The following is a 22,634-nucleotide window of genomic DNA, read 5'->3' as shown; positions in this document are numbered from 1 at the left end:
TGTGTGGACAGTGTTCTTCACCGCTACAATCTCAATAACGCTGTTTTTCGGCTTCTGCGATGGCTACCGAGGCCCCAGCGAAGCGGCCGAAGTATGTGGCGAAGGACTTGGCAGAGAAAGTTGAAATATTGAAGGCTGTCAAGGAGGGAATTCCGCGACAAGCCATCGTGGCAAGATTTAACGTGAAGAGGAGCACGCTGAGCTCGTACGTCAAGAATGAAGTACAAATTTTGCAAGCTTACGACGGGCAACAGTTCTCAGACAAGCGGAAGAGACTCCAAACGGCAGCTTACCCGAAGCTGCAAGAAGCACTGTTTCGATGGATCGCAAACACGCAAAACTCGCAGCTGCCGTTGAGCGGACCTCTCATCTCTGCACAAGCAGAAAAATACGCCCTAATGATGGACTTTGGAGGTCTCACTGAATCAGAAGGTTGGTTTGACTGCTTCAAGAGGAGGCATAATTTGGTCTTCTGCAGTGTCTGCGGCAAGAAAGGTGCTGTGGATGCAAGCGTGGAGAACGATTGGAGGACTGAGCTTCTGAGGCACCTCGCTGCTTATGAGCCCTGCAACATATTTAATGCCGATGAGACGGCACTGTTCTACGAGGCCCTGCCAGATAAGACACTCGCTTTTAAAGGAGACCCTTGCGTCAGCGGCAAGCGAAGTAAGGACAGGGTGACAGTATTGCTTGCTGCTGCTTATCTGAAAATCGCAGAAACTGCGGTGCTTCAAGAATATAAAACAGCTACCAGTGCACTACTGATCCAACAAAAAGGCTTGGATGACATCGAACATATTTCAAGCCTGGCAACAACTGCAGTGCACACAACAACGTGTCGGCTGGAGAATACCGAGCTGCTCTTTCTGCCTCCTAACACCACAGCTTCCCTCCAACCCTTGGATCAGGGAATAATTCAGTACGTAAAATCCCGGTACCGCAAGCAGGTGCTTGAACGATGTGTGGCCGCCCGCAATGCTGTTGCATAATTTTAGTTTTTTTTTTTTGGGGGGGGGGGGGGGGGGGCTTTTATGAATAAAGTTATTCACCACCACCATGGGCACATGAGCGGCGAGGGCTCTGTGTATACAGGCATTGGGAGAACGCCGGTCTGCGTCTGCTGGTGCTTGGCTGGTGATCCGTGGCCGCGGAACGCAACATCCGACTGTGTCACGCTTACTGTGTCAACCAACTGTGTCATGTTTAGCAAATAGATCATGTTCTGTCTATGTGAGTGCTTGAAGGTAATATTACGCCAATGAACATTTACCGCGTCAGCATGAAATTTCCCCAGGAGTGCGCCGATGAGGACAACTGCACTCATACTGTTGTTTACATCGTTCCGTACGAACAGTTAGTACTCATTTTCATGACATAAAACACAATCAGCGCTTTAGTTTGATTAATCAACCTGTTTTCTTTTTTACCAGCTGTAGCCGTGCTTGTTTACGCAGTGCGATAATGTGTGGGAAGCGATGGTGCGATCGCACGCCTGAGAAGCACTTAACAACCGCGGGCTGTTGGCATCGCGCAGGACCGGCGCTTCTCGTTTTTTGTCCCGGCTTCCTCCGACGTGACCAGTACTTTATTTTAAACTACTTTATCCAGAAGTATGTTTGGCGACCGTTCATTTTAACTGAAACGGCCTAACTTGTTATCCACAAGCTAGCGACGGCGACGACTGCTGCTTCGGCAGTCTGGGTCACACCGGCGTTTCACGTTCATCATATGCATGCCCTGCGATGTAAGCAATAATTAATTTCTGGTCACTGTTGCCAAAACTACACTCGGTGACCATTTTCATTCGCTAAAGCTAGTGATTCGCTCATCACAACCACCACAATCACAGATCGTATCCTACGGACTCGCTAGGCCTAGTCGTTGTGGAACAGAAGGGAGTCGTCGTTGACTGAAATGAATTTGGCAAGCGCTTATCGCTGGTGACTGTTCAGGTGTGCACATGTGAAATATGGCCGTTCGTTTCGCTCATTTAGAAGCTCGAACATATTTGCACCTCCGCCTCATCACCGTGCTTTCGCTCAGCCGCCGACAAGGCTGACCGTCCGCTGATCGGATTCGTCGGTGTCGTTGGCCTGAAAAACGTGTCCCACTGCAATCATATTATAGTAAACTAGATATTTCACTATAATCACATGCTGCTGTTGACCGTGATAGTGTCGTTGTACACTGAAAACGAGCTGAGGCTTTCGAATGCGCTTGGAAGGTTTCGTGTAGCACCGCGCGCGTCCGTCGAGTCCGAATGTCATTCCAGTTCTCGAATGTCATTCGAACGTTCCCGTGTAGCACAGGTATAAGAAACAGCGATGGCGATGAGATGGCAGAGGAAGGCTTTCCGGTGATCAGGCGCAGTCGGAGAGACGGACGAAAAGACGCGAGCGCGGCGCCGCGGGGCTCCGTTTTCCCAGAGTGCTTTGCGCGGCCGCTTGGTGGCGCGGCGGAATTTGTGAAAAGGTCCATTCTGTGCAAAGAAAGCACACTGCAAACAAGGGTGGAAGCAGATGTGCTGAGAGCAACTGATTCCATGAGTGTTTGCACTGGAGTAATGCGATGCGAAAATTATGAAGAAAGGTATTTTACAAAGAACCTTAAATCCCACGTAGAGACCCACAAGCAAATGTACTTCCACAGCAATTGCCTGGGTCAGGCCGCTGAAAGGTATTTATGCTGTCCATCTTGCCTAACTTGACAACTCATTTTACGTTGCGTTCATTGATTTTTCGGCACTGTGGGAACCCGATTCAATACACCTTTCTTGCAGGTACGCAGTGTGTGTCTTGCTGCTAAGTGAAACGAGCACTGCAGATCGGAGCAGCGAGGGTCAAAAGAACTGACAAAAAGAGCTGCCGATCTCTTGTGCTTAAACTGCCAGCTGCAGTGAGAAGAAACAAAAGGCATTTTGTTCACCTAGGAGATGTGAAAAAAGAGCTTGCAAAAATTTGAGAGAAAAATTCTGCCATACAAGCAGCAGCATTAGAAGCACAGATCGCAAAACTGCCCCCCAGACAGCAGGAAGTTGTTTGACAGTGGTTTGCAGCTTCAAAAGTGAAAAGTGAAAATGTGGGGTTACAGTACACTAAAATGTGGGTCCTGGATTGCATAATAATGAAGATGAAAAGTCCTCGTCTATATGAGATGAGCATCTTCACCATAACAGCATTCTTTTCGTTCCCTGCAAATCAACCCTCAAGCACTATGTACCTGCATATCGCACTGTGTTTGGCTTCAGCAACAAAGTTCTGAGGCAACTAAAAGCGAAGTCAGCTGAGCTGGATGCCTGGGAAAAACATGGTGGATTAGTTATAGACGAGCTAAAGCTGTCGGAACATTTTGCAGCAAAAAACGTCTGGGGTTATTGAGGGTTTTGTAGACCTAGGCCCTTTCACAGCAACCAAAGACAAAGGTGTCCCATGTGACCATGGAATGGTTATTCTATTTGTTCCCTTTCAGGAAAAACGGAGCCAGGTAATCGGCTATTTTGCCACACATGGTAACATGAAGAGGGACACTTTTACCAAAGTCTTTATTGAGGCAACCATATCAGCTGAAAAGAGCGGCCTTTTTTGTCGATTTCATTACATGCGACAGTGCAAGCTGGAATAGAAGGATGTGGAGGATACTCGAAATGCAAGCAACAGCTGGGGGTCTACCACCTGTAGAATTCAGCACCCCAGCGATGCACCCCGAAACCTTTTTTTTTATATATCTGACTTCCCTCATCTCATCAAATGTCTATGTAACTCATTGTTGAAAACTACATTCAATACTCCAGCTGGCCATGCTAGTTTCTTGTTCATTTTTATATATCTTATTCAGGATTTTGTTGAGCTATTACTCACCCTTGAAGCTTAACAGGGTCCTCTCTAATTTCGTTTTAGGTGGATATGCACCACGTGAAAGGAAGCCTACAAAATGGATTCCCGCAATGTTACCCCCTCAACGTTATGCCTGGGATAACAAGATGTCATATCGAGCCAAACACATTTGAAAAGATGAGGGTCAGTTATGCATTCCAGCTTTTTGGCACTAAAGTGCTCCAAGCTTTTCATTTGTATAAGGACAAGTTAGAAGCCACTCTTGGAAGAATGGATGCAACTCAGCAATTCTTCAGGTGAAATGCCAATCTTCTCTTCTGCTACTGAATTTTAAAAGTAATGAAACCTTTGGATTATGATTTTGTTAGCTGGGAATGATGTTTCAGTCCAACTTTTCATGCAGTGCAAGCAACATCTAAGAGCTTTTTTGTGTATTTGCATATCAGCAAAATCCACCAGCTGATATCTATGATGACTTCACGGTTCCCTGCAAAAGCTCTCCGGCCAGATTCGCAAGCAACAGCTGTGCTACAGGATTTTTTTTATCCTATCTTAAAGCATGGGAGGAGCATGTAAAAGGGGCAGGTGGCTTTCTGAGCAAGCCCACAGCAACCGGTCAGCGTGTAACCATCTCAAGCACATTAGGTTTGCTAGGTTATCTGACAAGAAAAGTAGGGTTTAACTACCCATGACTTCCAAAACAAGTCAGGACCCTCTTGAAAAAATTTTTGGGATCACCTGGTAGGTGATCCCAGGTGATCTGGCAGTAACGACCACCCGACATCAAGTCAATTTCTAGTTATCATTAACTGCTTGTCATTTTATGGGCTAGTAAAATGTGCCAGTCAAGGTAACTGTGAGCAGGACGAACTGGGCTGCCCTCCTGGAAGTGGGCAACCTGCAAGATACTGTGCAGAACTCAACAGACTTGCATCTGCCAATGAGTGCTACTAAGAGCAAACACACAGCTCCATTCTCCCAAGACCACATCCAGCACGTCGCCAGCACATTGCTGGCTATGTTGCAAGAAAATGCATTTTGAAAACTTTTTGCCGAGACTCTTTGACCCTCCTCACTATGCCTGCTCAAACTTTCCAGCTTGCGAGGCTGACAAAGTTTAGTGACAATGGAGGGCTCCTCTATCCAACTGGTCGCTTACTTGGTTTTACAAAGAAGCTTGAGGACTTGTTCTCAGGCTGCCTCTCACATCAACAGCGGCACTCTGACAGCATTTCAGATGTGCCGACAATTGCCAGAGCCAGACTTGGCCACGAGGTTGGTTGTTCCAGCCCCGCTTCCACTCTTTCTCTGAACATAATCAAATTGGAGCATAATCAATAATAAAAAAAATTGGAGCATGCTACACGGGATGTAAGACTAATTGCATATAAAGCTTTTGTGAGGCCAGTCCTTGAGTATGCGTCAGTAGTATGGAGTCCTAAACAGAATTATTTAAAGAAACAATTAGAAAGAGTTCAGAGGTACGCAGTACGCTTTATTTGCTGCCGATATCGAAGGACAGACTCAGTTGCGGACATGCTCTCTTCCTGTAGCCTGGATTTATTAGAAACACGACGACAAAAAAATCGGCTGAAGCTATTGTTCCAGATCCTCCAAGGACAGATAAATATTCAGAAGGAAACGTACATACAAGCACCAGGCAAACGCAGTTCTAGAACAAATCATGGTCGGATAATTCAGCCTTACAACGCCCATAGTGAAACTTTCAAACATTCCTTCTTCCCTCATGCAGTTGAAATGTGGAATGATTTGCCAATGAGTGTTGTAGAACAGACTGATCTGCATGAATTCGAACGATCTCTGGATAACCACCTGCTTGAAAGTGCCATTTGATGCTTGACTGAATGATGTACCCTTTCATGCTGATGTATTCAATGCTTGTGAATAGTGCTGTTTTTCTATGAAATTCTTATACCCTCTCTGTAAGGACCCTCACACGAGGGTTGACAGTATTGTTAAATAAATAAATAAATAAATAAAATAAAATAAATTCCATGTTACTACACAACTTTACTTCTATGTTAAAGGTATATATATTGACAAATCAGGGAAGCACCAGCACTTGAAGCTAAGCCGCTACTCTTGAGATGTGCATGTGCAAATGCTCAAGACTTTTAGCGTCTAAGTTGTGGCAAAACATTTGTAAGATGTAGATTATTATTAGTAGTCTATCGTTTCATTAATTTCCAGTGTATACTGCCGTGCCTTTGTTGAACACGGTTGTATTCCCCACAACATGCATATGGATGTGGCGCAACCACGGGCACAATACTCAACAGGCACTGAAACTCCCTTGGACGTCGTGTAGACGTTCAGGACATCCATGGGACGCCCAAGAGGATTCCATTGCCCATTGGGCATACATGCAGCTGGCTCCCTGCCAGAAAAAAAAAAAGAGAGAGCTCAAATACCTGAGCAATATTGCTAAGACAAATATTTGTGACTGCTTTTTACACAACTGTTATTATTTAATTAACAACTGTCATGATTTGACTAATTGTTCTGATGACGTAGTTCAGCCGATGACCATCATACATGCTTTTTTTTTTCAGCCGTTGCCTAACAAAGATCAGGATTTACGTCTGACCATAGCCTCCTATATTTTTTCATGCCCGCGCAATGGTGCCGCGGAGACCGTCCGTTGCCCTCTCCTTTCCTCCTCGATTTACGCCTCGGCTCTCCGCAAGAGGCGCTCGCACCCCATACCGGCTCTCGCATACCAGACACGGCTACGCGTCGAGGCCCATCGAAGCACCCAAACCGATCCGTCAAGCAAGAGTTGTGCGATTTCCGTCGTGTTGATTGCAGGTAAGCATTTGCGTTTTGCGACAGCAGCATGTTTATATTTTTTTCTTGAAATATAAGGGATCCATGACCGAACTTGTGAGCAGTGTACACAAATGAAGCGACCGTTTGTTTACTAGATTTTCCGCGACCACGTGTTAGTTGTTGGCGTCGTTGCAACGTATATTGCTTTGCTACTATGAAATCGGTGATTTGCGATGCATAGTTCTTATCGTTTGTTTATGTTACTTTCTTTTTATACCCAACCAGTTGTCTATCTGCGGTGTGGAATCGGTTGTGGTGTCCTGCGCCCGACAAGATGCCGTACTGCTGTGTGCCACGCTGCAAGTCATCCAGTAAACAACGGACGCCGGGCATATCGTTCCACGAAATACCAAGTGATCCGGAACTGTGCGCAAAATGGCTGAAAGTCATTTCTCGTGAAAACTGGGTACCGAATACGACGTCGTGCTATTCGACTGTATGCAGCCGACACTTCAGTTCCTCTGACTTCAAGGAAGGTTGCAAAATCCGGAAACTTAAGAAAGACGCTATCCCCAGCATTTTCGAAGAATATCCGGTGTACTTGCAGCCTCCTAAAAAAAGAGAGAGAAGCGACGCGTCGGTGAAAAAGCGCGAGGCTGCTGCGCTAGCCAACCCACCACCGCCGAAGCGACGAGCAGTCGTCGATGACAACCAAATGGAGTCGTGTCCACATCCCCTCGACGAATTGCCGGTTGTCGCCTTTGAAGATTTCTCACCTGTGGACTGCACCGCTACCGAACCGTTGCCAGCCGTGAAAAACGGCGCTAGCGAGCGCTGCATCACCGCGACTGTGCGGATGGACAGAGCAGTGCAGGTTTCCTCACAATTCTCGGTTTCGACAGTGGAGAAACGAAAGTGGAGACGCAAAGAACGCGACTTAAAAGCGCATATTGAGCGGCTCAAGAATACCGTCGACAATTACAAACAGGAACTACAAAAGCTCAAGGAAGAGTGCTTTGTTCACGCATTCCTCGAAGTTGTCGAGAAATCGAAGGAGAAAGACCTGGCTGCGTCAGTATTAGTAGAACAAATCAAGAATTTCGGCAAAACGAAACCAGCGTGGTCTGATCTGACAGTGCGCCATGCTGTGGTTTTACGTAACCTCTCGACTCGCGCATACGAGCATATAAGGAGTACAGGCTTTCTCCAGCTTCCCAGTCGAAGTACTCTGGAGCGTTTTATGGGCTCATCACGTGGAGAAGTCGGCGTGACGGAACTCGTGAAGCAAAGGCTCTCAACCGAGCTCGCCTCTCATCCCTCATCGCAAGCCAGAGCGTGCTCGTTAATTGTAGATGAAATGCGCGTAAAACAGAGGTTACTTTACCATAAACAAAGGGACGCCTTCATCGGCGAAGTAGACTATGGTGGGAGCTTTCCCAAGGAAACAACAAATGAGCCTGTGCTGGCCAACTCACTTCTCTGCTTCGTCCTCAACGGCCTTTCAGTTTCGTTCAAAATACCCGTGGCCTACTTTTTCACGAGAAATTGCACTGGCCGCGAGCTGCACACGCTCATGCGACACGTCCTGAAGGAAGTTGAAGACGTAGGATTTTTCGTCGTGCGCATTGTCACCGACAACCACAAGATCAATGTCTTAGCGTTCCAACTTCTATGCAACGGAAGCCTCACGCATTGCATTGAACACCCAGGAACACCGAATCGAAAGCTTTTCTTAGCATTCGATCAGTGCCACCTGGTTAAAAACGTGCGATCGCAGTTTTTGTCGCGTGACATTGGAAAAGGCGGCGAAATAACGGCGAGCCACTTGAAGAGCCTCTACGAAATGCAGCAAGGCAGCCTTGTAAAGCCAGTTCGATTTTTAACGAGAAAGCACGTGTTCCCCACAAATATCGAAAAAATGAACGTGAAAAGGGCTATTCAAGTTTTGTCTCCTGCGGTGACAGCTGCACTGAAGCTCCTGCAAGAGCAAGCGGGCCACACATGCGACGCAAGTTTCGCGGGTGTCGGACCGACGGTTGAGTTCATGGACACCGTGCACCGCTGGTTCATGCTCATGGACGTGAGCAATTGTACCCAGCACATACACCAGAACAATCCCGACTGCAAGCAGTTCGAATCTTCGAGCGATGAACGGCTAATATGGCTTGAAACAAGCTTCCTCGACTACCTGGCCAATCTCAAAAGCCAGTGCCTGGCGAAGAACTTTTTAACCAAGGAGACTTACGAAGGCCTGGTGATGACAACTCGTTCAAATGTTGAGTGCATTCGATATCTTCTTGAAGAGATGTGCTTTCACTTTGTTTTAACGAGGAAAATGTCGTCTGACCCAATCGAGTCGTTTTTTGGCTGGCTGAGGAAGTCAGCAGGCTCAAACGACCAAACGGATGCCCGAGCTGTTCTCTCAGGTATTGAGAAAACTCTGAAGACTGGCATCGCGTCGGCGTCTAGTACGAGCAATGTAATGGCAGCAGAAGGCAGCGATTGCTTGTCAACGCTACCGCAACAGAAGAACACAAGGGAAGGAACCAGCGAGGAATTCCCTGCAGATGCATGTAGAGAGCTCACAGAGCGACTCAAGCGAGGACAGCCTCTGCTTCCTACTCCAGATGTCGCAGCATTGGCTATGGTCGGCGGCTACTTGGCAAGAGCTGTACAAGAAAAGATAGACTGTGAGGAGTGCGTCAGCCTGTTAACAAAGCCAAAGGCCTCGGCGCCTTCAGACTCGCTGATAAAGCACCAAGACCGCGGTGGACTCATCTACCCATCTGAACAACTTTTAGCGGTTCTCTACGCATTAGAGAAATTTATCTGCGTTCTTCTCGCAGAAAGGCGGCACATGAATCACCCTTTGAAGGAGGCTGTGAATAATGCCGCTGCAATACTCCGCGAGCGCAAAACGTTGATGTGCTCGACGCCAGGACACCAGGAGAACCTGCTGCAACTGTTGCTGACAAAGTTCTTTCGGCCAATATTCACAAATTTCGCAATGAAGGCGACAGACAAACACGACATGGCTAAAGTGTTTGAAATAAAACCGCTCTCACGAAAGACCCTCAAACTGTGAGCTATGATATCTCACAGTCAGGCGCTTTTTGGTGAACGGCTGGCTCTCCACAACATGTTTTGTGTTGCTTACTTCCGATGCACATGGTGTACAAACACCAGTTCAACGTGCGATTTTATTTCATAGTTGCATGTCAAATACGAACGCCAAACGTGTCTGCACGAGTGCGCGCGCGAGCAGCGCCGTCGAGTCGTCTGCATGGGACAGGGTATGGGTTGGCAGCGCCACCTGGTGGCGGGCGCATGAACTAGGCGGTACGGACGGCGCGCTTTGTTCCTCCCCTCAGTGAGCGGGCATGAAAAAATATAGGAGGCTATGGTCTGACGCAGCTACCATGCGACGGGGAGCGCAGGATTGGCTGCATCAACCCATTGCCGTAATCGCCGACGCTGCAGGGACATCGGCGTTTGCGTCGGACCAGGTTTCACTGCATGAAAGTAAGGCACGCTTGAGCGCCGCATTGTTTTTCAGTGCTGAGAGCCATACAAAATGAAGTGTCGGAGGAAGCCTTATGAAAGGTTGTCTCACTGGCAGAGAAGCCGCCGCACTAACGAAGAAGTGGTAGGCCTAATTTCCGTTGATCATTGCGCGAAGCTGCAAGTTGGTAAAGCTTCTCAAACAGGTAATGAAGAGAATGAAGGCGCGTGTGCGAGCAAATTCGAAGTTTGTGAACCAACAAGGAGTGGTTTGGGACATTTGAGCGTCGAGACAGACAGTGAAAGCTCTGAAAGTGAGCCCGGCACTAGCTCGTCCGAAGAAACTGTTAAGGGATATTCCAATTGCGAACAGGTGTCTGTGATTGCTGGCAGAAGTCTGCCAGCAATCACCACTTGAGGAGCACGTCAGCAGTCGCACAGATATGGATTCCTGAGAAAGTGATACGAAACGTTTTTTGCAAGAGTGGGCCAGCGAACATAAAATCAAGCACAGTGGTCTTTCACCATTGTCGAAAAAACTTCAACAGCATTCTTGTTTTTTAAACTTACCAAGCGATGCCAGAACTTTGTTGTCAACACCTAGAGCTTCCAGTCTCCTGTGTGTTTCACCAGGTTTATACTTCCACTTTGGGATTGCAGAAAGCTTGAAATGCCTGCTTTCTCACGTGGTTGATGCGTCTAAGATACCAGCTCAGATTGGCATGATGTTTTATGTTGATGCCCTTCCACTCACCAAGCACACACAGCCAGTTCAGGCCAATTTTAGCGAGGATTCCAGACATAGAAGGCAGTGGAGTATTTCTGATTGGTTGTTACGATGGTCATTCTAAACCCAGCTTGGTCGATGACTGTCCCCTTGTCTCTGTGAGCTCCAGCAACTTCATTAGAATGAGATCTCCTTCGCTGGGCAGCACATCTCACTCTGTGTCAGGGCATTTGTTTGTGATGCTCCAGCAAAGTCCTTCCTTTTAGGAATTAAGTCCCATTCAGACTACTTTGGATGCGGGGAAAATGTGTGCAGGAAGGTGAGTTTCTAGATGGCACTGTGGTTTTCTTAGACACAAATGCACCCCTGCGAACAGATGAATCCTTTGCCCAAAAAACTCGGGAGGATCATCATGTAAGGGACACTCCTCTCGCATCCCTGCCTTCAGGGCTCGTTTCTCAATTTCCTTTGGATTATATGCATTTGGTGTGCATCGGTGTCACTAAAAAGCTGCTCCTGCTTTGGATCAAGGGCAGCAATTCCTACCGTTTGCCTTCCACAGGTGTAAAATTAATCTCAAAGCGGCTGACTGACCTCAGGCAGTTCGGCTGTAGAGAGTTCACTTTCCACACCCTCTGAGTGACTTAGGCTTAAAGCTACTGAACTTCGTTTGTTCCTTTTGTACCTGGGTCCAGTGGTGTTGAAGGGTGTGCTGGATAGAAAGAGGTATGAACACTTGCTTGTTTTCCACGTTGCCATTATAATCCTCGCTAGTCCAAACGTGTGTGTCTTGTACAATAAGTATGCCAGAGAGCGTCTTTGCTTTTTTGTTCTTTCAAGGATCTGTACGGTGAAGGGAAGGTGTCTTATACTGTTCATGACTTAGTACATTTGGCAGATGATGTGATCCCCCACGGTAAGCTTGACAGCTTCAGTGCTTTCCCTTCTGAAAGTTACATGTATCAACTCAAGTGTCTTGTCCAAAGCTCCACGAAACCCCTTGAGCAGTTGTACAATCGCATGTGCGAGCTGAAGGTTAGCGACAAGCTTTATGCTTTCCAACACTGCTCAGAGAAGTCAGTGACGCATCAGAAAATGCATACGGTGGACAGCTGCCAAACTCTTGCAAAGGTCCACAATTCCAGGCTGCTGTTTTTTCCAAAGTTTGTGTTAGAGTCGAAAATAGGAGATAATTGCTGTTTCCTCTCCAATGCAACAGTCATTCTTTTTTCAGATTTTTGTTCCAACAGTGAATGTTCCAATGTAGTTGTTGGGAGGCAGCTCATGGAATTTCGAGTTTCCATTACACCATGTAAATCAAGTGATCTGCACATCTTCATTGCTTCTACTTGTCTTCTTGCAATGTGTGGGGTTTTAAATAGAGGAGATAAATAAATCCGTTCCCCCCATTTAACCGCGGCTGACCAGTTCAAAACCGCGCGGACCCCACCCCGTGATCGCGTACGCTAGCGAGTGCACGCCGACCACGGCGGGCCGTGCTCTGCGGGAACAAAGGAACGACACACTGGTTGACACAAACAAGGCATTTATTGCTATAACAACAATAACGCCAGCTAGCAACAAAATACACTAAGGAATCGAGGATGTCCGACTCACCAGTACGGTTACGAGCGAACGTTCGCCCGCGGTAGGGCAAGAGGGAAGCTCCGAGGCCAGACGGGACGAGCTGAGGGGAACATGTTTCCACACGAGGTAGCCCGTGGTGAAGAGCGGAGCTTTGCGCGTGAATATCCACACGCTTCCCGGTCCCGAGGAGAAGAGAGACCGTCGCTCCCCGCGAGCGCGCAGCAAAACGCCATCCGTGGCGCTGGTGTCGCTGCGACGCGAGCGCCCTCCCCTGTTAGTTAAAGTAACCAAGAGTGCGTTTCGGGGTAGCTTACTACAGAGAACTAGTGCGTTGTGGGAAAGCGAACGCAGGGGACGAAGGCGTCCCCAGAAATGTTTGGCCATCATCCAGCGTTCAGCATCCAGCGTTCAGCATCCAGCGTTCAGCATCCAGCGTTCAGCATCCAGCGTTCAGCATCCAGCGTTCAGCGTTCGCTCCAAATGCTTGCTTTTACTGTATATAGGGTCACAGCATGAATATTTGTTATCCCTTTGCTTCACATAGATAAGTTCTTTGCAATAATTTCAAACAATGTTGCTGCAAGAAACTTGATGCGCTCACTGCACTTCGGTCGCTGACCTCCTCATCCATTTTCGGGCTAATTCTGTTCTCCTCAACTTTAGTTTTTCTGCCTCGGCACATCCTTTAAGCTGCTTCAATGTGCATGGAAAAACCTTAAGGACCCCTAGTGACAGTCCTTACTCTAGCATGGCAGTGGCATTCAACACAAATGCAACATTTTCAGTGTTGACAAGGCAGCATTGATTATCTGCATTACCACAGGTGTAATCACAATTACTTTTTCATTCTTTACTGAGAGATTGTTTTGCAGTCATTAGTCATGTCCTTTTTTAGTATAAACAATCTTGGGTAGACTCTGCCTCAAACCGCATTTCATTGTCTTCGTTCCTCCATCACTGAAACTCTAAATATGTATATTTGGCTCACTTATTTATATATTTCTTGTTGGTTTTGTTTGGTGTGTGCGTTTAATGGATTGTCACAAGCTTTGATTTTTCAGATGTTTGCTGTTGTAAGATTCTTGAACGACTCATCAGTAGAAGTTGTGCCATTAAATTGGATAAATGGCCAGGACTGTTTATGGCCACTAAGCTATAGAGTGTCACGGACGCTGAAAGTTGTCAAGCAGCGAGAGGATACAGACACAACGTACAAGGCATTTGAAGTTGTCGTCCTCAGCATAGAAGGTAAAGTGGCAGATATATGCTGTTTTTAATCCCTGTTTTCTGCTAATGGCAAATCTGGTATTGCTGCTCATCCAGTAGAGAAGTTATCAGTTGCGAAAGCGAAAAATTAGAGATGCCAGGAATAATGCAGCTGCTCAAGAGCTGGTGCTCAGAAATTTAATCGTATTGTAAAATAATTTACACTGGGTTCCTCTGGCTAGTTCTAGCATGGAATTAGCATGACATACATTGTACAAACTGATGTGTAAATGATGAATAATTTCTTACAACTACAGCAATCAGTGACAGCCTAAAAATGTTCAGCTCTAAATTTTTGCATCATTTAGTTTTACTTATCAAGACAGCATCCAGCACGTAAATAGTGCAACTGTACATACTTTAATAGAGAAGGCATAGCTTTAAAGGCACCTTGTATGCACTTTAAAGCTTAATAAAATCAGCAATTTGTTTCTGCTTTATAGTAAATTGGTGCCCTTTCAACAAAACATGTATTTGTTGCCAGCTAAATGCATACTTTCCAGCAATGCTGGTCTCGCATGGCTTCGGGAACTCTGCTCTTGCCTATTATGCAATTCACTGTAGCTCATATTAAGTGTGGCAAAGGGCTTGAACTCATTTTCAAGTTTTAATGGTCCACTTCTGCAAAAATTTTCGCAGTATAGAAAATACCAGGGTATTATCGCGTGCATATGTCAAAGGCGAGGCCATTGTTTTCTTTTCCTGTGCCTCCTCCACAAAGCGTACACCTCAGGAGGTCCCGATACAGCCTTTGTGCTCTAGGACCGCCTTCTGTACATACATTGATTTACAGTTTATATCCCCAAATTATATTTCAGAATTTGGAGCAGAGAGGTGGAAAAACTATTCCAGTGTATCATGTTAATTAAGTAAAGGTTTTTTTGTTTGTGTACATCTCTGTGCTAGTCAAAGCTGCAAAATGCAGGTAAAGATTTTATGAATGGTTTATTACAGACCTGCTACATTTCCTTGACTGTAATTGGCAGCTGAAATGGAGTAATATTAACCTGACTTTGTTCTAGACATATGAGAGAGCCAGGCAAAAGCTGGCAAAAGCACAGGACACAGATGACCTGGCAACATCATCCGATCAAGGTATCAATCTCTATATAGGTTGTTCAGTGTAGTTAGCATATGTGCATAGCATGTCAGCTGCACCAACACGCTGTCTACAGACTTCAGTCTTGTTTGAGCTTTGTAGAGAGGAACTCAACATGTTTGCTCTGTGAAGGAAAAATGCCAAACAAGTCAATGTGTCAGTTTAACAGTTGAGGGTGGTGTCATTTCTGGTAGAAGTTGCCTTTCTGTGCAAGATTGCCTCGAGTAAAGAGCTGATGGTTGGAGCCTGTCAAGGCAGTATACTCCATTCCTTAACTGTGCTCATGAAATTTATTTCATCACTAGTTGGGTATTATTTCTAACTTACTGTTGATAAAGGTGAGGCCAGCAGTGTGCTTCAGACATCAAAAAAAAAAAGAGAGAGAGAAAACATGGAAGGAAGTGCCATTAACAGTGCTCTGGGCCCTCCACTACGGTGTCCCTCATAGCCCGAGTCGCTTTGGGACATTAAACCCAATTAACCAAACCAGCAAGCACACTAGTGTGAGGTTTTCTTTGGCGTTCTTTAATAGTTCATGTCAACTGCTTGGTGATCAGCACTCTTCTCCGAGAGAAGTTTCCAGGTGGTTTACTGCAAGCAAGCCAGACATAAGTTTGTTTTAAGGTAAGCGAGCTAGTTATCCAGGTGATCTACCAGGGAGCAGCCTCAGCAATAAAAGTTCAATGTTTTGCCCAGCAGTTGGAAACAATTGTACTGTGTCTCAAGAAAGAGAAATCATATGCATCTGCGGTGTAAACCTACAAGTATGCACACAACGGGCTGTTTTCTTTGCACTGAACGGTCGAGGTACACTATATAATGCATCTCTGATACTAGACACACGCACTGCTCATCTGTGGTGCAACTCTACCTTTCTGGCCAATTACTTTCACAATGTTTGCAACTTCAAATAGCTCTTAATTCTCCCCCTATTGCAGAATCTCAGACCGACTTCACAGTTGCTAATATTTTGCTGCAAGAGGACACAGCTCCGAGGTGTTCGTCGCCAAACTGGGATGATTTGTCTGCAAAATTCGAAATTCGATGACAATCCTCATGACAGCACTTACCAACCAAGTTCGGACACCCCAGCAGCATAAGTGTAATAATAAGTCAGGCCTAAGTATACACACAATCGCTCAGCAGTATGTAAGTATCTTCGTTAATGGCCAAATGTTCTTCAGTAGAATTTGCGCATAACATCTACAGGCAAATATTTTTGTAGTAGTACCTGAAGGTGGTCGTTCTTTAAGCTTTTTGAGCACATGGTTTCACTATGTACATTACAAGACTAAACTGCCTGTAGGTCTTCCGCTGAACCGTCACCACCTTGGATGTTCATTGTTTATGAGGACCGCTTGCTGGAACTCACCGATCTCTGCACAATCTTCCTGAATGTGTGCAACTGAGTCTCACTTATACACCGCAGCAGTTGCAGTAATCTTTTCTCAGTCGATCTTCCTCCATCATTAATTGTTTAACCTTGCTGTGTGCATTTTTCCAGGTCATTGGCTCTCTTGTTGTGGTGACAACGACATGTCCAAATATGCACAGCACTAAGCGGTATAGCCAGCCCCTTGCAAGCCTGGTATCATCGTCTCTATGGAACCTCAGCAGCACCCGTCTACACCACGTTTGTTAAGGTGGGGCCAATTTTCGACCACTTTTCGGTCACTTGAAGCTTTTACCACACTGCAGTGGTGCTAAGCCTAACGTTGCCGAGGCCTGCGATGGCCCCAGTCGGAGATCCCTCGGCTCTGGTGACTCCAAATCAAGTCACCGGATACGACCCGCAAACCTTACGGATCGTAACATTGGACACCAATCAATCCGAGGATACGATTCAACGCGAGGAACCTCTACGAACTGAGGACAAATACCTTCAAGATATGGTCCGCGTCTGGCGCGGAAAGAACGCGGCGGTAGCATCAAGGGACGCTGGTGCTGGTGCCCCTCAGCAACAGGCACCAGCTAGCTCTGTGCACACGCAGGGCAGGAGTGTGCTGAACACCGCCTTGAAGCGTTCCAAGCAACTCCAGTGGCGGCCGCACAACATGCCGCGCATCGAAAACGACGACATCATCGTGGTGCTCAAACCGCGAAACACGGTCGACCTCAAGGCAACTTTTGGTCCTGGACAAGCCGGCGCTGCAGTCCGCAGCATCCTCGGGGACGACACAAATGTGGGACTTGCGGTGTGGCCCGTTTGGGACCAAAACGTGCTAGTATGTGCGCTGAAATCAGTCGACGCCGCGGAGAAGCTACTCCGGGATATTATGCTGCCGGTAAGGGAATGCGAGCTGCCATTCCGGGGACACCCCAAACTCTTCGGTGCATTCTGTCGGGGTGTCATGACTGTTTCGGCAGACGACCTGAAAGCGTTAAACGCACACTCAGTGCGGAACCAAATGTGTTGTCTGTGCGCAAGCTGGGGGGGGACCCCGGTTGCAGTGATCACCTTTGCAGGGACCAAGGTGCCACGGATGGTGTTGTGCAGCTACGAACGGCTCCCTGTTCGCCTGTACAAGAAGACAGTGCTTGCATGCCACTGCTGTGGCAAAGTGGGCCATCGGGCTGATGCGTGTCCACGACTGCAGCCCGGGTGCTGCAAGCGCTGCGGGGTCCAGGTTCCTGGTACCACTCCTGACAGCCCGGCGGAACATTAGTGCGTTCTAAGCTGCCTCATCTGAGGAAGGCGTCCACCCAACCGGAGCTCCCGGCTGTGCCGGGCGGTTCCGGAAAGCCATCAAACCGAGCTACCCATCCGGATCCAAGCCAAAGACAAAGACGGGGCCCAAGCAGGCTCCTCCGCCCAAGGCCAAGAAAGTGCCAGCCGCTAAAGAACCCAAGGCCCAGACCGGGCCATCGAAACCTGTCAAGTCCGGGACCCAGGCGGGGCCCCCGGTCCTCAATGCCAGGGACTTCCCGCCCTTGGCACCTTTCCAACCACAGGTGAGCAGTTGAAGTAGGGCAGTCTCCGGGCCACCTACCCGTCCCTCTCCTGCTGAAACCACCCTACAGCAGCAAGTAGAGGAGCTCAGGCGCCAGAACGAAATTCTAGCGCGCAAAATTCAAGAATTAGAGGCCAAACAGGCCGGGTCATCCGAACCAATGCAAGAAGCTGAGCCAGATGATGAGGATGATGGATCATCCGTAACATCCTGCCTCACTAGCGTCTCGCAGCAGACCGGGACACGGTAGTTGGATCTACTGGTCGCGTTGCCGGCCTAGAGGCACTGCAGCGCCAAACCGAGCAACTGGAGGAGCAAGTGGCGGCCTTCCCGAATCAAATCATGTCAGCAGTCCGCGAGTCCTTCCAGGACATGTTCAAGGCGGCCTTAACGCAAGCACTTCCCGACCTTATGGCCCAGGTCACTGACTCCGTTCTTAAAGCCGTGCAGCCCTGGGTCAGCACCCAAATTAAGAACTCCACTAGCTGCGAATCCCCTCACCTCAAACATAAGACAGCCTTCCGCCAGGCTGCGGAGGAACATGGTTCAGGCTCGGCTGCCGGTGGGTCGGTGCGGCCCCTCACTGGGGTTGCTCCGGCTCCCGGCCAGAGCTAGTCCGCTCGCCCCGTAAATAAATACAACCAGATGGCTAGCAGATCTAACAGGAATGCTAAAAACCTTGACAAATTCCAGATCATCCAATGAAACTGCAGGGGTTTCAGAGCTAGGAAAAAGCGGTCACACCTCCAGCTCTACCTGCAGTCCCTAGGTGACATGCTGGCACTCATTGCCATGCAGGAGCCCGGCATAGACGCTAGGGCTACAGCACCTTTCTGGGGGGCCCCTCTACGTGCATCCTGGTGAATAAGGCTTACACCGTGGTTCAGGTCGACTTAGACTTGAGCACCGAGCAAGAATATACAATGGTCCGGGTACTGCCTCTCAGACGCCGCGACCCGTCAATACATATCCTCAACATATACTGCCCTCCGCGTAAGCCGCGCATAACTTTCAGTGAAATCTTCCTTCGCGCGATCAAGATGGCAGTCAAGGAGCCTCTAGTGATCGTTGGAGACTTCAATGCTCCCAGCCTTCACTGGGGCTACCACATCGAAAAGGCAAGAGGTCGTAAGCTGGCGGAGCTCATTTCCACCCTCAGCCTCACGTTGCTCACGGACCCGGCGTATCCCACCCTAGTGGGAAATTCAGTAACCCGCAACACGTGTACTGACCTTTCTCTCGTCAAAAATGCTAGACAGGCTGAGATTCTCTAGGCAGCGCTCACTTCCGTCTCCAGATTACACTTGTGGCAAAGGCAAAAAATGGGGTCAGGCCAAGCTGAGCGATTGGCACAAATTCCGAAACCGCACTATCCCTCCCGTACTATTTTTCGCCGGCTACGCGGAGTGGGCTAACCACGTACACAACATTCAGAAACAACACGTCACCACTCTACAAACCACCGAAGAGATCCCCACAGTGGACACCCACCTCCTGAATTTGTGGGAGGCGCGCCGGAGCTTAACTAAACAGTGGAAAAAGCAGAAAACTAATCGAAACCTATGTGCCCGCATAGCCAAACTCACAGAGCAGGCTGCAGCGTATGCTGCTGAACACTCAGGTTCAAATTGGATAGCACGCAGCAACGCCACAGCTCATCAGATGAGCTCGAAGGGGACGTGGCATCTCTTTCGCAGTCTAATCGACCCCTCCCAAACGAGAGGGGAGATGCAAAAAGCAGCACCGGAGGGCTCTGCATGGGTATCAAGGTACGACGACGCAACTTGCGGACACTCTGTGCGACAGACATCTCTGTCGTATGGAGGACCCGCCTGGGCCAGAGTACATGTACTCTGGCAGGCCTAATGAAACAATCGATGCCCCTTTTGAGTTGTACGACCTTAAGGCGGCCTTAGCAAAAATGCGCCGGGGTACAGCTCCGGGACGGGACCACATAACAGTGAACCTGCTGGCAAACCTACCGGATTGAGCCTACCTCCATTTATTAGAATACATGAACCAGATCTGGGGCGGGCGTCCACTCCCTCCCGAATGAAAAACGTAACTTGTGACGTTTATCCCTAAAACAGGTAAGGCCGTGAACACGGACAACCTGAGGCCCATATCACTGACCTCGTGTGCGGGCAAGCTTATGGAGACAATGGTAAGGGATCGCCTCTCTCCATACCTGGAGAGTAATGGCTTCTTTGCAGTCACCATGTCCGGGTTTCGCCTCCACATGACTGCACAGGACGTCCTCCTCCAGCTGCACAGGGATGTAATACGACCCACAACTATGCAACACAATGACAAAGCCATCCTCGCCCTTGATCTGAAAGGGGCTTTCGACAATGTTAAACACGTAAGCATCCTGGCCAACTTGAGCTCTACCGACTGTGGGGCTAGGGCCTACGCTTATGTAACAGATTTCTTGACAAATCGCCAGGCCTTCCTTCGGAGGACGAGGAATACGGCCCTTACATGATGGGAACACGGGGTACCCCTCAGAGAGCGGTGTTATCACCACTCCTGTTCAACATAGCTATGATGCGCCTCCCAAGCCAATTGGCCCGGGTGGAAGGCATTCAACACGCGTTATATGCAGACGACATTACAATCTGGGCCACACAGGGGAGCCTTGGGGACATGGAGGACCACCTTCAGCAGGCCGCTTCCATAGTCGACGCGTATGCTATTGACTGTGGGCTCCAATGTGCTCCAGCGAAATCAGAGATTCTGCATGTCAACGCGAACCCAAAGGATAGGACAGCAATACACACCTCTCTGTCAGGAGGTCCTATTAAGAGGTGGAGGAGCTCCGTATTCTGGGCCTTTTCATTCAACACAGACTCAGACCGGACTCCACTATTGTGAAACTCAAGACAGTAGGCGAACAGGTAGGGCGAATGATCCGCCACATTTCCAACAAGCAGGGCAGTCTGCGAGGCAGGGACGCACTTCAGCTCGTCTATGTCTTCGTGACTAGCCGGATCCTCTACAGCGTGCCATATCTCCGCACTACCACGGCCGCTCGATGCAAAGCGCGAAGCGAGGTGCGGCCTGCCACGTCGCACAGAAACGGCGTCTTGGGGCTAGTTCTCCGTGCGCCCGCTGTGGCGCCACTGCTCGGGGACAACTGCTAGCAGGGAAACGCCATGACAGCTGCGTCGGTACGCCTGTTGCTGTTTGAGGGCGTAAGCAGTGTGTTTTCTAGTTGCTCGTTAAAGACTGCATTTTTAACTAGTCACTGAAAGCGCCGACTACGTCACAATCACTGCAGCAAGTGGGAATCCCCCTTGTAGTGTATGCCTGAACGCTGTCCATAACGGCCGCCTATACGATGCATGACCAGGCGAGCGGCTGTGCCTCAGGATGTTGCGTGAATGCGCCTGAAGCTTTCGATCTACTTTTAAGGTGAAAGCCTTTTATGTTTCATGACTCTCCAGCGTGTCCATGCGTCCGCAGCACCTGTCAATCACAAGTATGATAGTAAGAATGGTTACTTGAAAAAAGTCAGTAATGGTAGTTAATGGTGTAGTAGTAGATGTACGAAGAGTAACGATAATTAGTTACTGATACCCAGTAAACACGCACACTACGCATGCGTGTCCTCAAGTGGTTTAACAACGGCGCATGAGCAATGACGTCACAAGATTGCGCAACGGTCATATCACCCAGAGCTCTCTCAGTTGCTCTCTGAACGTTGGTCGAGGAATTATGCCGCCCGCGCGCGCTTCAACGTCGCCCGCTACGAAACTGTTGGAAAATGTTGACTTGGTGTTATGCTGACTTGGTCTGAAAATGTTCTTGGTTATTGCATGGTATGTTGGAAGCACTTATTGTGAGAGAACGAACTCAAAACACAAACAAAAAGAAACTAATCCAATTTCAGATTTGTAAAGCGAGGAAAAAATGAAGTTATGTTTAAAACGTAAACTTAAGCCAAATAATTGTTGCTTCCTTGCTTTGAAGTTTCATATGAAAGTAATGTGCACAATCCCGGGTTATGAACAGCTCACTATAACCAGGCTGCATACATTTGGACTATAATCGGGGCCAACTTTCTGTGCCTGTGCAGTGGAAGGTATGAGCGTGAAGTGCCGGCTTCCACAAGCGCGCTCACGAACCAGAAACACAGGCGTGTAAGCTGGCCAGCGTGCACTTCCTCTGCACAGGCACAGAAAGCTGTCCCCGTGTATAGGCAGACCTTGATGTTTTCTCATTCTCTCATGCCTTCATTCACGACAATCTGCAGGGCTGTGCGAGAAGTTGCTTGCAGCTTCCAAGACAAAGGATTGCGCAGTCATCAAGGAGTGGATTTCATCAACTGTGAACCACATGTATTTCGCTGTGAAGGTTGGCCCCAGCAGTCCTGACCTAACTGTGGCCATTTGGAAGACCTTCTTGAACCATGTTCAGGATAAGCACACAGACCGCTGTGACGATTATACCGACCGTGAGCATGGTTACCTGTTGCCAAGGGAGTGGACTTCTCCAGGTACTTGCACTGCACCGAAACAAAATCTTGAAACTGGATTAACACCTGCTTTTACAGGAAACTGCACAACTGGACTGCTATGATACCCTTTCAAAGTTTTGCACCAGGGTGTCTACGTTTGTGCAGGCGGGCTTTCAATTTTTTTTATTCTCGAAGCCTGTGGTGCTGTTCTCACGAAGTCGGTGATGCTCTCTACATTTCATGCTTGACAGAGCTTTAAAGCCTTTTCATGTCATGAAAAAAATAAAAAACAAATCTTTTCTGAACGAGAAAGAGAGCAAGATGTAGCTAAGTTCTAAGGCGCGCCTAGGAATTACTGCCTGGTGCTCTCACTTGTTTCTTCTTTGACGCGGCGGAATGTTTTACCAAGGGACACCGTAGC

The 22,634-nt window shown here is 48.1% G+C and overlaps 1 long non-coding RNA gene and 1 pseudogene across 1 annotated transcript in view; one reads left to right on the top strand and one right to left on the bottom strand.

The window, feature by feature from the left end:
* Positions 1-22,634, bottom strand: part of LOC149361213 (uncharacterized) — a 58,994-nt gene that overhangs the window by 23,168 nt on the left and 13,192 nt on the right. The window contains exon 3 of the long non-coding RNA XR_016288924.1: positions 19,943-20,020. This is a non-coding gene — a long non-coding RNA (uncharacterized LOC149361213). The remainder of the gene's footprint in view (positions 1-19,942; positions 20,021-22,634) is intronic.
* LOC149361214 (uncharacterized) lies at positions 60-5,174 on the top strand (annotated as a pseudogene).

The sequence above is a fragment of the Amblyomma mixtum genome, chromosome 2 (assembly GCF_055824585.1).
Source record: "Amblyomma mixtum isolate Tamu chromosome 2, ASM5582458v1, whole genome shotgun sequence".
NCBI lineage: Eukaryota > Metazoa > Arthropoda > Arachnida > Ixodida > Ixodidae > Amblyomma > Amblyomma mixtum.
This window is presented reverse-complemented; position numbering and strand designations above follow the sequence as displayed.